The sequence below is a fragment of the Anolis sagrei genome, chromosome 2, assembly GCF_037176765.1.
Source record: "Anolis sagrei isolate rAnoSag1 chromosome 2, rAnoSag1.mat, whole genome shotgun sequence".
In the NCBI taxonomy this organism is placed as follows: domain Eukaryota; kingdom Metazoa; phylum Chordata; class Lepidosauria; order Squamata; family Dactyloidae; genus Anolis; species Anolis sagrei.
In genome coordinates this window covers 85,198,747-85,215,229 of record NC_090022.1, presented here as the reverse complement: position 1 = coordinate 85,215,229, position 16,483 = coordinate 85,198,747, and the positions used below count along the sequence as shown (strand labels likewise).

The window sequence follows — 16,483 nt, the reverse complement described above, 5'->3', positions numbered from 1 at the left end:
GGTCAGGGGGGATTGGAAGACTTTGTTCCAGCAGATACTGTTGAAATTCAGCTTTCATCTCCCCTGTATTGACTTAGGCTGATAGCAGCCCAACAACATCTGATGACAACAACTGTCTGCATTGCTATCAATATGATGTGTCAGACCCATGTGGTGCCTGTATTATTTAGCTTTAAAATTATCTCAAAAATATCACTGCAAGTTGGATGGGCATTTCATTTTTAATTTTTTTATTGTTTACTATCCCCACCCCCTGGACATACAATTTATACAATAACCTACAGAAATTACATTGAAATCTCAGTCTTAGACTCAGTTTTTCCACTCCACATCTTAATACATTATCTAAATAATTCCTAACTGGATCCCACATGTTCTTAATTATTATAACACTTTCTGTTTTGTCTATATTGTTCAATTTACAATTTATTTCCACATTTAGCATATTTACTATATAGTTATACCAGTTTGTCAGAGTCCACTTTGTTTTAACTTTCCAATCCCTCACTAAAACAATTTGAGCACACACTATTAATTTGTCAACCACTTTTTCCTTTTGCAGGTTATATGCTCCCAGAATCCTTGCACGCAATACATTTCTACTGGCTATTATGATTTGAAGATTTAACATTCTATTAATTTCTCCTTCAATCATTCTCCAATACTCCTGTACTCTGTCGCATTCCCATATCATGTGATGAAACACACCTCTTTGTTTACAACCATACCAACACCTGTCCTTTACCCCTGGTTAAAAAAAAACCCAAGAAAGTTGTGCATTTACCATTTTTGTAACATTTTCCTTCTTGTTTCCCTAAGTACATTATTTTTTTTCCTTTACTATATTACTTATTTTCCTTTGGATATCTTCCCTCTCAATTTCCATATTAATTTTCCACATTTGAAATAATTCCTCTATTATTTCTTCTTTTGTCATTATAATTTGTTTGTACAAGTCTCCTGCCACTTTTTTCTTCTCTCTCAAACATTTCAGGATTTAGATTACCATACATTTACGGAGCAATTAATGTTGAAGAAATGGCAAACATATGTTTATTGCTTAATAATGTTGGTGTGTCTCTGCAACTGATGATCCAGGACGCAAGCCAGTTTTATGGATAAATAAAATGAGTGGGATGTTATGCCATGAGGAAGTAATACCACTTCATTATACTTCTAGCTAACCCAATTTGATGATTTAGCTTTTCTGCGAGAGAAATATTCCAAATTTGTCTAAGCCAACTTTCAGTTGTGTATGCAAGAAGGCATTTTGTTTTCTTCTCTCTCCCCCTTTCTTGTGGCCACTGCTCACAGGAGTCCAACCAAGGCTCTGTAAAGGGTATTTGTGCTTTTGAAAATAAATATTGCTCAAAGGACTAGTAAATGATTGTATGGTGCGGTTTCTCATGTTATGTCTAATGTCTCTCTAAAGTTATTAAAATAAGTGAAAAAGAATGCCTTTCCCCACATTTTTTCCAACACAAGAAGGAGTTTATTAATAAAGTGTGTCTTTTACTGATATTAAATGCCCTCTAGCTCAGCTTGAGAGTGGACTGACTTCACAGAGAGTGAAATTGTTCCCAGAGGAGCTTTGTTCCACATTAACGTTCCGTGATCCTACACCCCACTTGTGTTGTATAAATCTACTTTTGCATGGATACAAGGCAGTTATTTTGCAGAACCATTCTGCTGCATCATTGTGCAACTGAATATGATATTAGTCAATGTGCCAGCTTAGTGTACCATAGTAGAATGGGAAATGCACAATGGCTATTCCTGAAATAGTGAGTAAAGTGGCACTGACTGATAGTTATGGACATTTCTAGAAAGTGCAATTGTGTGGCTTGTATCCTAATGGCTAGGTCCAGTTGGAAGAAGCCAGTTGAATTGTGAATCAATCTGTAGGTAAATGCTGTTGATTCAATGGTTCTATTAGGAGCCCCCGGTGGCACAGTGGGTTAAACCCCTGTGCCAGCAGGAATGAAGACCAACAGGTTGCAAGTTCGAATCTGGGGAGAGGCGGATGAGCTCTGTCTATCAGTTCCAGCTCCTCATGCAGGGACATGAGAGAAGCCTCCCACAAGGATGATAAAAACATAAAATCATCCAGGCGCTCCCTGGGCAATGTCCTTGCAGACGGCCAATTCTCTCACACCAGAAGCGATTTGCAGTTTCTCAAGTCGCTCCTGACACGACAAAAAAAATGGTTCTATTCTCATTAGCAATAGGATTATTAATTAGCAATAGGATAAGTAGGTTAAACCCTTGTGTCAGCTGGACTGAAACCAACAGGTCGGAGGTTTGAATCTGGGGAGAGCGTGGATCCGCTCTCTCTATCAGCTCCAGCTCCCCTGTCAGCTCCAGCCTCCCACAGGGATGGTAAAACATCAAAACATCCGGGCATCCCCTGGGCAACGTCCTTGCAGAAGGCTAATTCTCTCATACCAGAAGTGACTTGCAGTTTCTCAAGTCGCTCCTGACACACACACACAAAGCAATAGGATTTTGGCTCATCAGAAATGGTCTCACTTGTGGAATTTTGCTTATGCAATCAAGAACTAAATACAGCCATTGAACAATTGCCAAAAACAGTACAAATTGATGTTTCTGGCCTATATTTTATGTTGTTTCAGCTATCTACTACTTATCTATCTCTATATGCACAGCACACATATGCATGCAGACACAGGTCCCATCTATGCTGGAGTTTCAGGGTAGTTACATAGACAGTTTCCAACTATATAACACAGTCAGTGTAGACTCATATAATGCGGTTTAATTGGATTGAATTGCATTATATGAGTTAAACTGCATTATATGAATCTACACTGATCATATAAAGCAGTTGTAAACTGGGTTGCTCTGAGTTTTCTGGACTGTATGGCTATCTTCCAGAAGCATTATCCAGAAGCATTTCACCCACATCTATGGCAGGCATCCTCAGAGGTTGTGAGGTCTGTCGGAAATTAGGCAAGTGAGGTTGTAAACCACTTTAGAGCCATAGATATACTTTACTTTTTATTACAAACTTTCAAGTATAGTGGAAATTTGGTTAAGTTGCACCTGTTTTTTTCTAAGTTGCAGAACCAAAATATTAGGAGAATCCCTCCCTTTCTTCCCTCCATTTTGATTCACGCAAACTGACAAATATACTGTCACAATATGACTTAGACTGAACAAATGTTGTTGTTGTCGTTGTATACCTTTAAGTTATTTCTGACTTATGGCAACCCTAAGACTACCAACCACAGAGCTTTCTTGGCAGAATTTGTTCAGAGGGGGTTTGTTCTTGCCTTCCTCCGAGGCTGGGAGAGTGTGACTTGCCCAAGGACTCCATGGCCAAATGGGGATTTGAACCCTGGTCATACAATATCCTAGTGCAACACTCAAATCATTACATTATATTGGTTCTGATACAGAACAATATAATCATATAATCAATGGCATTCACTTTGTTCTTCCTCAAAACTGCCCTTCTTGTTAGTCAATAATAGAAAACTTGCTCTCTGCAATCTATCTATTACCAAAGACATTTAAATTAATTGATTGTTTGAAATATTTGACTGGAAATGTTTCTATACTTTTTTTTCTTCCTAACAAAAACTAAATAATAATAATAATAATAATAATAATAATGATCTCAGATTATCCAAAATATTCACCACACTTAAAGATGGTATAAAATGATATGACAATATATAAAAAGCAAAACCCAGGACTGGTTATAAAATTATTAAAGAGTTTTTATATAGTTTTAAACACTTTAGTATTTTTAATTGTTTAATTTACAAATTATTTGTTTTAAATCATCTATTTACATTATTATTATTGTATTGATTTTAATTTGTTTGTGTACATGTTATTATCTGCATTGAGTCTCATTATCAGGAGAAATGTGGGATAAAATAGTAATAATAATAATAATATTGCTATGTTTTAGTTTTATTTTGAGGTAGGTATTATTTCAAGTTGCTCTGCTTAAATCATAGCCATTTTAGTTACTAGAAATCTGGAAAAAGGCTTGTTTGCCAAACAAAAATATTGTATCCAACAAATTCTTTTCAGGAATACAGATTTAAAGTATTTTTCTTCCCTTTCTTTAGGTAATTTTCTATCCATAAATATCAGTCCCAGGGGCAACAGAGTAGTTTTAGAAAGCCCTAGATTAAAAAAATATCAGAAGAGTGCTACAAGTTTCTTTGATGTATGGGGTACTATATTGTTATCTATATTTGAAAACATTCCTCAGTCTCAGACAGCGTCTAGCTCTCAGTCTTTTAAAAGGCATTCTTTATTTATATGCAGACAGGTAAAAATTTGGTTGGGTTTGGGTGTTTGATGGGTAGCTGACAGCAAAAAATGCTGTCCCCTCACTGCTGACACCCCCAGCCCACCTCCCACAATGACTCCTGTTAATTTTCACATGGAAAAGACATGAAACACTGGATCTAAACAGAAATGAAACTCTGGGGAAGTTCTGACCTGTCAACAAGGCTTGCAGCTGTCTTCTGATTCTGTAATGGGAAAAGGGATGACCTGGGTTCAGTGTTATTTCAGGGCTCTGCCACATTGTACAGGCTGAAACAAGTTTGTTTCAGCTTCTCGGCACCCAACACCTTTTCTACAAGAAGGCTGTTAAAGAAGAAGAAAAAGGTGAAACAAGAAGGCAGGAAGGACAAAGACTTCCTATCCTCCACTTCTGGCTGCAAGAACCTGATGTTTGATTCCAGGTGAACTGGCAGAGAAAGAGGCTTCCAAAAATATATAGAAATAGTTACATTTGCTGACAACAACTTTATTTCTAGACTGCTCTCTCTCTCTGAGACTCGGGGCAGTTTACAGACAAAGAAGTCAACATTCAATGCCTTAAATAAGTACAACATATCAAAAAATAATACGAAATAGTACACACTAATAACAATAAACTTATAACAAAAGAATTAAACATTGAAATGGAAACAAAACATATAGAATCATAGAATCAAAGAGTTGGAAGAGACCTCATGGGCCATCCAGTCCAACCCCCTGCCAAGAAGCAGGAATATTGCATTCAAATCACCCCTGACAAATGGCCATCCAGCCTCTGCTTAAAAGCTTCCAAAGAAGGAGCCTCCACCACACTCCGGGGCAGAGAGTTCCACTGCTGAACGGCTCTCACAGTCAGGAAGTTCTTCCTCATGTTCAGATGGAATCTCCTCTCAACTGAAGAATGGTATAAAGAATTATGGAAAATAGCAATAAATGATAAATTGACATGTAGGTTAAGAGTCAGGAAAGGGGTATGGAAGGAAAATGATTTTGATAAAGTTTGGGGAAAATTTATTGAGAATGGCTTAAAAGAAGTAGGCGGGAAATTACCTCCACAAGAAGAAATGGTATTTTGGAAAGAGAATGCAAATTGAAGTGGCTCGGAAGGGGGAGGGGGGGCACAGAGGTGGAGGGAAAAATATACAAGATATATATATATATATATATATATATATATATATATATATATACACACACTTTGGTTGATGTAATGAATTGAGGATAAAAAAGAAATGGAAACAAAATGAAAATAATCCAATAAGACATAATAATACCAATAACATGAATTAACATCAAGACATAAAAGAGAATAAACATATCTGTCCGATGTAAGATGGTGTTATGTTTCAGAAGGTGATGCTAGAGAGGTTCAATAATTTAGTTTTAGTTTGGTTTCTACAAGTATGACAGTTAAATTTTGAGATGATACACAAGTTTGCTGAAATTCATCCAATGTTTGAACCACTCAGCAGACTTTGCTTCAAGTCCTTTTCATGATTTTATGCCATTTTGTCACCAAAATGTTCTGATGTGAATTTTTTTCAAGGTATCTTTGAGCTTTGTATGAAAATTACCTTTATAAGCAAATGGTCATGTATTGTCCATCCTTGGTCTGACTCAATCCAGCCTGTCTGAAAATACATGGCCATCTCCCATTTTGACTGAACTAGTCATTAATAATTACACTTTAGTTCAGGATCAGCTGAACTAAAAGTGTTGTTGCACAGTGCTGATAGAGGCAGTGTTTCAGAATGAAGTTCTTTCTTGTCTGCCTATGCAGTAATGACATCTGGTACCACATCAAACATATTGCATATATCCATGTATAAGTTGACCTTATGTATAAGTTGAATCCAGGGGGGAAATTATGGATTTTGATATCACCCATTCTGTAGAGAATAAGACCGCAAGGACCAGATGTCATTTCTTCACTTAGGCATTCAAAATCCATAAGTGGCTCCACATCAGAAAGAGTAGAGGGAGATGGTACTTCATTCTGGTTGTCCTAGGGCTGACTGAGCTCTCATCTTTCAAATCGGAAAGGGAGATGGTTCCTTTTTTTTTATAAAGAGTTTAAGTACAGAACTTACACTGACCAATAAATAAGTTGACCAAGTATTTTGGGTCAATTTTTTGACTAAAATTCTAGCCTTATACATGAGTATATAGAGAAAAGACAAAGGGATGGTGCGGTGGTGGTTCTGGTTTCTCTTCATGATATCATCTCATTATCAAATCTTGACTGGCCATGCAATACTTTGAGATCATCAAATTTGCAAGGCTATCATTGCCTTGAATCATACAGGGAAGAAGCCCTTTCAAACTAAAATAAACAAATAAAAAAGTAAAACTGAATTGGAAGGCAATGGAAGTAAACAGGTGCACACAAGATGCATGAGAAAACATGGAATGTAAGGTTTTTTTTCTCTCTCTCCCCACCCCCCATACCCTCATCAAAAATTTTCACACGGAATAAGTAAACCTCACATAAATTGAGTGCAGTACTGTCAACAACAGTTTTCCATGGCTTTCCCCCCACCCTTTCTCCCACTCCCCACAATTTCCTTGGCACATACCAGCTCTGCTCGCTTTCTTCCAGCTGGGGGAGGCTGCTCACAATGAGGCGCATAGAGCCCTAACTAGAGTCATGGTCTACATTCTAACTCCATCTGTAATAACAGTGAGAGTCTAGACACACAGACTCAGGACACTGCCTGGTATTGTTCAGTTCAAGCAGCCCAACTCTGGAGCTGGCTGAAATATGTCAGTCAGTCCCTTGGCTGTTTAGCTGCAGAAAGAGACAGCACCAGTACAAGAAACTGGAAAAAATACAGGTATTCCAGAAGGGAAGGGCACTGCTAGGAAAAACAGGACTAGGAAGACAGGCTTGAATATTTTCTGAAGGCTTTATTGACATGCAGAAGCATTTATGCGTAATGGGGGCCTCTGGGACTGTCAAGGAAGACTAGGGATTTTATTAGCTGTAGTAGTGGCCAGAATGCATATTTAAAAGCAACTATAGAACAAACAGAAAAGTAGCAAGTGATCAAAGTTAACTTTTCACCAGATTGGGCCAAGGCATATGGGGACCCACAGGTTGGGAACCACTGGTCTAGAGACTGAAGTCAACAGCATCTCAATACCTGAGTTAACCATTGGAATTTTCTGCTTCTTCCCTAATCCCTCACTTAAGGCCGATTACCATTTCTGAAGGACACTTTCACACTTTGTAGTATTTTAGTTCCTTATAGGAACCCCCTGTGGCACTATGGGTTAAACTCTTGTGCCAGCAAGACTGAAGACTGACAGGTTGGAGGTTCAAATCTGGGGAGAGTGCGGATGAGCTCCCTCTGTCAACTCCAGCTCCCCATGTGGAGACATGAGAGAAGCCTCCCACAAGGATGGTAAAACATCAAACATTCAGATGTCCCCTGGGCGGCATCCTTGCAGATGGCCAGTTCTCTCACACCAGGAACAACTTGCAGTTTCTCAAGTCTCTCCTGACAGAGGTAAAAAAAACCAAACAAACAGATTGGTTCAATCATCCCTTCTTTCCTAGCTCAGACCTGTGCCAAATTTCTACAACCATGAACCTCTCAGCAATAAAAGGTGCGGAGGGAAAGGCACAGTTATACCTGGTACAGCCCTACATTCTGCCATTGTGATCAAGATTGTCATTCCCATGTTCTAAACAAATAAACAAAAAGTTGATGTGGATCAGTTTCCCAGTTCCTAATGCAATATGGAGAAATGAGGACAAAGTCCGATAGTGTTTGCGAGAATCTGAGAAAAGACTCACACCTGTCTGTACTCCAGATTTAGACTTGAAACTGTGGTTGCCAAAATATCCTTCAAAAAGCAAAGACAAAAATAAAATAACATTTCAAAGGAAGCTAGGAGGAGTTTGAGCTTACTAGGCTAAAGCATTTTCTCTGGCTTGTCATGCTTCCAGGTTTATTTCTACAAACTTGACTTCCAATTTCCTTTCCCTGTTTCTAAATTACCTATATCCTATAAATTTCATGTTTCCAGCATGGAGGTTGCACAGTTTCAAATCTCAACTATTTTTCTTTTCTGGAGACTGAAGAGTATTCAATTTGACCAATTATTGATGCAATACTGAAAGCAAATTTTGTAATCTACATAATATATTCCACAGTGCAAAGCAGAGTGGGTGAATTCTGGGATTATTTCATAATGGTTTTAGAACAGTCATGTGAAACAAAATAATTATGTATGGAATGAAGAATGAACTAAGACCAGAGCTGTTTATCTAGTCATATCACCCACTGCCTTAAAAAAAAAGTCTGCAGCATATTTTCCAAACCAGAATCCAAAATACTGTGGGTTTGTATGTGCAAAGCAGCTTGTGATTTTTGCCTTGTTGTGCAATCCAATGAAAAATGAAAAGACAGATTTGATTACTGAGAGAGTGTGCCTATATTTAGACAAGAGACACTCTTCCATTTCCAGATATCAGTACATATTCATCTTGGTAGAGATCCGATAGAAGTCTAAAGACACCAGATCCCCCTGATCTTGCAAGCTAAGCAGGATCAGAGCCGGTTAGTACCTGGATGGGTGACCATAAAGGAATAGCAGGTGCCACTTTTCAGAGGAAGATAATATTCCTTGCCTATGAAAATCCCATGAAATTCATGATTTTAGGTCAGTAGACAACTTGAAAGCACATATAGATTAGATGACTGCAGAAGATCTTCATGCATGGTGACTGTGACAGTGTTGATTCCTCAGAAACAAGGCACAGTAATCTCAGTGGGTCTTGGGTCTTCCTTCTGAGGAATCAAATCAAGCAATAGTCTTTAGTTTGCTTTTTTGCTAAATATGCTTAGGTTGCAGCCTTCTATATCACGAATCTTGAACTTTATGTCCTTCAGATGCATTTGAATGTACCACCCTTATCTCCAGCTGGGAGGGCTGGTGATAAAGGGGTTCATATCCTGCACAATATAATGTTAGTGTTTGTGTAGCAAATGGTTCAACTCAATTTCAGGAGCATGCTGCTCACTTGTCAGAGAAGCAGATTCAAGCAGTGGGCCCATCTCTTTTCTAATATAACCAAGAATCAATATGAAATGGAAGTGTGCAACATCTTCACGAGACCACCCATGATATCCACCCTCACAGAGAGAAAGAGAGAGAGAGAGAAGAAAAATATCAGCCATATGTAAGTTGAGCTGGTTCATATTTCTGGACCTGGGGACAATAGTTAACATATGTTTTGCATTCTCCCTGGACGTATGCAGATTTTGATGGCTCTTTACATAGATGGTGTACAACAAGCAGAAACAGGCTTCCTCCTCCCCTCCCACCTGAAAACAATTACCACATTGTAGACACATCCCCTCTAAGACATAGTACATTGTTGGGCCAGTGTCAAGGCAGAAGGCTAGAAAACAACCTTGCGTAACTGTCTAATAAACTATTCTAATCCTCATCTAGAAGTACTTTCCAGTTGTGGAGAGAGAGAGCAATTCATGAATGAAGAGAGGATCAGCATTTGTATTATAACGATAAATCATGTGACCCTCCAGATGTTATTAGACTGCAACTCCCAGCAGCTATTGCTGCTGATAAGGAATGCTGGGAGATATCGTCTGACAGTATCTGGATGGCTGAACAATTCCCAGCCACCATTTAACTGCAGGATGTATGAATTTGAAATGAAGTTAAAACTACTACACTGACACTTGCCTGACAGTAGTGACAGATGTATTTTATATGGAGAATGATGTATCTTGTGGTTCAAACTGACTGGGGTGCCATCTGAATCAAATCCATGGCTTCTGTTATAACCCCTGAATTTTCAACCATGTTTTCTTTTCTTCTGTTTTCTTGGCAGTGTTCTTTCAGCATTTTAGGGGCCCCAGAGAACATGCTCTGGGTGTTACATCATTTGTTCTTGAATCAAAGTGTTACGTTTTTGGCTGAAGGAAAACGGACAGATCCCAGTGTTATGAAATATCTGATGCTAAAAACCAAGCTGCTGTGCGCAGCTGAGTGTGTCATTAAAAGTGACACCCAAAGCTAGCTCAGCAGGTAAATATGATCCTCCAGCTGGTTCCAAACTGGCTAACAAGAGTCCAAAGTCTTACTCAGTAATGTCAACTCCAAAACATTTCATAGTAAATCTCTCAAATCGATGCGGTCAGTTTGTTGTGTGTGGAGATCTTAGAATAAGTATTATGGCAATTTTTAGTCAAGGCAAAGGAAGAAAACTCGCATTTTAGGAATCATAAGTGATCTTGCAATTATAGCAGCATGATTCCACTAACTGCCAAGAAAATGTATTATAGAATCCTGGGATTGCAGCTTAGGCATTAAGGAAAAGCTCATATGCTTCAGAGAACTACAAACTCCAGGATTACATAGGATGCAGCCGGGGGCAGCTGAAGTGGAATCATAGCACTATATTGTGTAGTATGAAAGAGCTATCACAGTGTTGTCATGGTTTGAGTGTTGAATTAGGACTATGGAGACCAGGGACCTCCTCACATGTGTTACCATAATCACCCAGATCACCCAGGGGGCATGGGGACCTATCACCCCATGCCCCACCCTGCCCCAGCTTCCCCCTTACCTCATCACACAGGGGGTAGCATGAAGAAACTGGCTGTCTCCATTGATTGCTATGGAAAGACAGGATGCTTCTCATCTTTCACTGCCAGTGATGGCAGGGTCCCCCCCCCCCCCCAGTTTCACCCCGGGGCCACCCCAGAAGTACTTCTCTGGGGTGTGATGAGAACCATTGGGCTTCATGACAAAACCACCAAAAACCTTGCTGCCACCAAAAAACAGCCTGTGTGAAGAGGTCCTAGGAGTTGAATCCCTTCTCAGCCATGGAAACCCATTAGATGACCTTGGACAAGTCATAGTGCTGTAGCCTCAGAGGGAGGCAAAAGCAAAGCCCCTATGAACAAATTTTGCCAAGAAAACCTCATGGTAAGTTTGCCTTAGCGTCATCGTAAGTCAGAAATGTTTTGAAGGCACACAACAACAGAAAGGCACAAGCACTCTTTGGCAGGGAAGACTAAAGACAAAACTACAATTCCTATGAGTCCATGGCATTGAGCCATGGCGGTTAAAATGTTGTCAAATTGCACTAGTTCTACAGTGTAGATATATATCACGAGAAACCTGCTCAAAGACCAACAATGCTGCCAAAATTTGCTAGATGCCCTCCTTGTAACCTTTTCCAAGATATTGGAAATGAAGAGCAAAACCCCATAAGCAGTGGGAACAGAGAAGAAGAGTTCAATCAGCGAGGGTGGCTATGTAATTTAGAAGTCTTCCAGTACACTGCACACACATTTATAATCTATGGAGCAGGAAGTGGGGAAAAGGCTGGTCATTAATTTTCCTCATCTCAAGCAAAACCAATAACCCCCAAATTCATTTTGGGGGAATTGCTTAATAGAACACAGCCCACCCCTTCCAGAGAGAGGAAGTTTGGACAGATGTCTTCTTTAATGGCCCCTCTATTCCTTGGAGCAGCACCATCTACGGCATGACAGCAAATGGAGGAGGAAAGGATGCTTGGGTGCCCTGGAATGTCTAGCAGGGCTTAGAGTAGTGATTGATAGTGTTGCTGCTGCACCAGAGGGTTGGAGAACTTGAAGCTAGCCATAACAGTTCAGTCTGGAAACATTCCAATAACCAGATGTTTCGGTTTTTCAAAAAAGCTGGTAGAGGAAGGAGGATAGGAGAACTGTTAGCTAGACCAGGCCATTCATAGCCGTCTAGATTTCCTGAAAGACATTTGCAAACACCAAAGATGAAGAGCAACTTCAGTTCACAGCAGAAGCAAAGCATCTACATTCAAGGTTGTTGTTGTATGCCTTTAAGTCCTTTCCAAATTATGGCAACCCTAAAGTGAATGTATCATTGTTCAAACATGGATCTGAATGCTGGCCTCCAGAGGCATAATCTGACACTCAGATCAGTACATCACACTCAGCAATGATATTAAACATTCTTGTAGCCTCCATGGACAGGATGGCTGAAAAACAGGGTGCATTTACACTTAGAATAAATGCAGTTTACCACCACTTTAATTGCCATGACTCAGTGCTAAGGAATCCTGTGATTTGTAGTTTGGTGAGGTAGAAGCACTCTTGGCAGAGAAAGCTAAAGACATTGTAAAGCTACAAATCCTATGATTCCACACATTGAGCTACGGCAGTTAAAGTGGTGCCAAACTGCTTTAATTCTATAACATAGATTCACCCCCAGAGGCCAGTGACTTTGCATCCCAAGTAGTTGTCTGCAATACCAAAGGGGCAGAACAAGAATGATTCCTATCCCATGTTTCATTTTGCAGTTTCAAGGAATGAATCCTTGCATCTCTTTCCCTCTAAATAGAGGACGAGGGTCATTGCCTCAAATGTCTATCAAGCACATTTTGAGTGGGCAGTCTTATTAAGCAATCTAGCCCTCTGAAGTATCAGAATGCCTGAAGGAAGACACATTATTGCTAAATGCAGTCATGCTTCGACTTTGACTTAACAAGAAGGTAGCATGTATTACGAGAAATACATTGCAATAAGAAAGATGGTAAGAATCCACTAAAGTGGACAAGCAGAGAGCCATGCTTGTCCTTAACCTCTTAAGAACATGGCCAAGGTATCTTCTTTGCCAATGAGAACAGGAAGATAGCAGTGGCATCAACAACCCTAAGATTTAGCAGTCCTTGGACGATTAGCCAAGCAACACTGTAGTACAGGTTAGGGCCATCTAGAAAATCCAAGAAAGTCTCTCTTTCTCTCAATCAATTTATCTCATTTGCTTTCTTTCTCCGTTCTCCTTTGTCTTCTCCAACTAAAGGCATGTAACCTCAGTGCAAGCTGAATTCCAGATATTTCTGACATGAGAGAACTTTCCCACTGTAAAAATACAAGAGTGTTTTAAGATTATTTATCTGCCTTCACAGAGCAACCACATAAAATGGCAACTGGTTTGTGGCCTTGCTGCAAATATCTGGAAGAGATTCCAGAATTCATCAGATTTTCATGTTATTGGTTTAATAATTGCACAGAATAAGAAAAGTAAATGTAATTGCAATTTACTGTTGAACATCTTTGTGAGCTCAGCTGAATTTGGCTTTGGCTAACAGTCCTCCATTGTTGCAGTTCATGCAGGTCTCCCTGGAATCTATGGCCACTTCTACACTGCCATATAAAATCCAGATTATCTGCTTTGAACTGGATTATATGACAGTATAGAAGGGGCCTAAGGGGAAGAGTAGTATGGTTCTAACTGGCCCCTTCTACACTGCCATGTAATCCAGATTATCAGATCAGATAATCCACATTATCTGCTTTGAACTGGATTATCTGTGTCTATACTGCCATATAATTCAGTTCAGAACAGATAAACTGGATTTTACATGGCAATGAGGAAGGGGCTTCAGAGTGTTGGATTCATCCTTGGTAAATTCAGGTTCATATTCCTGCTGAGTTCTGAAAATCACTGGGTGACCATGGTTCATTCATGCTTTTAGAATTAGAATCATAGAGGTGGAAGAGGTCATCAGGGTCATCGAGTCCAATCCCTTTCCTCTATGCATCATCACAAGGGTCTAGATTTCATGGCCAACACCAGTCTCTGCCTGGTCACCCATGGAGCCGGCTGGCTCCATTCACATAATGTTGTGCTGGCTCCGTGGGTGTATAGAGGCAACATGGGAGGCTTCCTATGTTGTCCAATATATGGGGGGAAACTGCATGCTCCACGCTTCCCCCGATGTGATCGCCCTGCTGGCAGGCAAGGTGAGGCATGGGGTGCCAGATTCCCCATGCCTCACACTTAAGTGGAGCATCGCTGCCTCCTGCCGCCATACGTGTGAAGAGGTCCCTAGTCAAAGCACTCCCAACAGATGGTCTCCAGTCCTAAAAGCTGGTAAACTGACTGGAATTTCTGGGAGCTGAAATCCAAAACAATTGGAGGACCAAAGGTTGGGAACCACTACCGTAGAGAAAGAGAGTCCATCACACTTCAAGGAAGCATATTCCATTGCCAAACAGCTCTTATTGTCAAAGTTTTGGGGAGTTAACGAATGGTCCAGAGGAGCTGGAGCCAAATCCAAGAGAATTTAGAGTCCAACACAATATATCAGGTGAGCAGAATCGAAAGTTTTTTAAGCTGTCACATATAGAAGTCAGACATATTCTGCAAGAGTATTGTGAGGATAAATTGACTGCGGAGACACTGCCTTGAACTCACTGGAGAGAAAAAAATAGGATGTAAACGTAATAAATAAATAAATAAGATGTGGTGCTGCATACTTAGAGATTGTCTGCCTTATTCAAGGAAAGTCTTTGAAAGAACAGGGTAGTGTCTTTGGGAGTAAATATTTTTTTCCCTTTATCTCAGTTTCATACTTTTAAGGCATTTTATTTCTCTGAAGTTATCCCTTAAAATGGACTAAGCATCACTATTTATTTCATAGATCTCCACTTCTTATTTTTTGGCAGGAAACAGACAAAAGAGGCCACAGCAATCTAGAAAGATAAATGGATTTTGGAATACAAAGTCCCGCCACCACAATCATATCAGTTTAATCAGCATTTAAAGCTTTGGAGTGAACATCTACCTTCCTTCCAGACATTCACTCCTTCATTTATAAAGACTGGCTTTCCATCCCTACAGCGCTTTTACCAAATAGAGAGACCTCCACGAACTGTATTTTTCTGCAAGCCAGCATAAATACTGCATGCTAAATTGCTCCAGCCGTAGCAATTATAACAATCTGCACTTATGACCCAAAGCAGTGGAAAGATTTCGAAGCAGCTGATGAACACATTAAGTATTGTTTCCCTATAAAATCCAAATTGGTTTGCCTGACCTAGTGGTGCTCTATTGGGGGAATTATGTCCCAAGTCTAGGAGGAACTCTTGATCCTGAAGTTTATGAGGAAAAAGTTCAGAGGCTCAGCTCTAGTCATTGCTTGCAGAAGTTATGCCAAGAATGCAGGAAGTTGTCAATTTAATACTAAATACTGGGGCCTGCTTCCACATATTTATTTATTGTATCAGAAGCTAACCAAGGGTACAGTTGTAATGTATTTAAAAAACACAAAGTTTAAAAAAACTTGGCATTATATTAAATGTCCTTTGACCAATAGCTGGCCACTTGGAGTGCCTCCGGTATAGCTATAAGAAGGTCCCCCATTGTGCATGTGGCAGGGCTCAGACTGCATTGTAATAGGTGGTCTATGGTTTGCTCTTCTCCACATCTGCATGTCGTTGACTCCACTTTGTGGCCCCATTTCTTAAGGTTGGCTCTGCATCTCATGGTGCCAGAGTGCAGTCTGTTCAGCGCCTTCCAAGTCACCCAGCCTTCTGTGTGCCCAGGAGAGAGTCTCTCATTTGGTATCAGCCATGGGTGGAGGTTCTTGGTTTTCGCCTGCCACTTTTGGACTCTCGCTTGCTGAGGTGTTCCTGCGAGTATCTCTGTAGATCTTAGAAAACTATTTCTTGATTTAAGGCATTGGCGTGCTGGCTGATATCCAAACAGAGGATGGACCGAAGATGTCACTGCCTTGGTCCTTTCATTATTGGCTGCTACTTCCCAGCGGATGTCAGGTTGTGCAATAATTACCAGTGGTGTAGGGTGCAGACATCCTGTGATAATGCAGCATGTCTTATTAAGAGCCACATCGACTGTTTTAGCATGGTGAGATGTATTCCACACTGGGCATGCATACTGTGTTTTAGATGGATTAGGAATCAGCTGGTTTTCTCTGTAATAGGCAGTAAAAGCACCTAAAGCTTCGGAGAGCTTCTGTTCAACCATCTCAAAGCTTCCTGCTCCACATTAAGTGTAAGCAATAAATGTTACTTGTTGCATCAAAAGAAAATACCAATTATTACCAGTCATTTTGATACATTTTTTTTAAAAAGTACCAACACTGATAACATTGTTACCTCTCAAGCAATGGTCTGAAGGTATCTCGTTTCTTCTGAAGTTTTGGCTAAATGTCCTGTGCTAGTTCTGCCAGCTTACTGACTAGTTGCTAGTCTTTTTAGACAAGAATTTTAATTTTCCTGGTTGTGCGTATGGACCCCCCTCCAAATATTTTGATAAGTTTTATTTTACGATGCTTTCTCTGTATTTACATGTTAATTGTTTTGTTCTTCCTTGTAATTTACCTTGG

General features: G+C 39.9%; 2 long non-coding RNA genes across 2 annotated transcripts in view; both read right to left on the bottom strand.

Annotated features, from left to right (window-relative positions):
• LOC132766669 (uncharacterized) overlaps positions 1-4,760 on the bottom strand; it is a 28,306-nt gene extending 23,546 nt beyond the window's left edge. The window contains exon 1 of the long non-coding RNA XR_009630539.2: positions 4,483-4,760. This is a non-coding gene — a long non-coding RNA (uncharacterized lncRNA). The remainder of the gene's footprint in view (positions 1-4,482) is intronic.
• Positions 4,761-5,497: 737 nt separating this feature from the next.
• LOC137096395 (uncharacterized) overlaps positions 5,498-16,483 on the bottom strand; it is a 36,437-nt gene continuing 25,451 nt past the window's right edge. Inside the window, exon 4 of the long non-coding RNA XR_010909432.1 lies at positions 5,498-6,362. This is a non-coding gene — a long non-coding RNA (uncharacterized lncRNA). The remainder of the gene's footprint in view (positions 6,363-16,483) is intronic.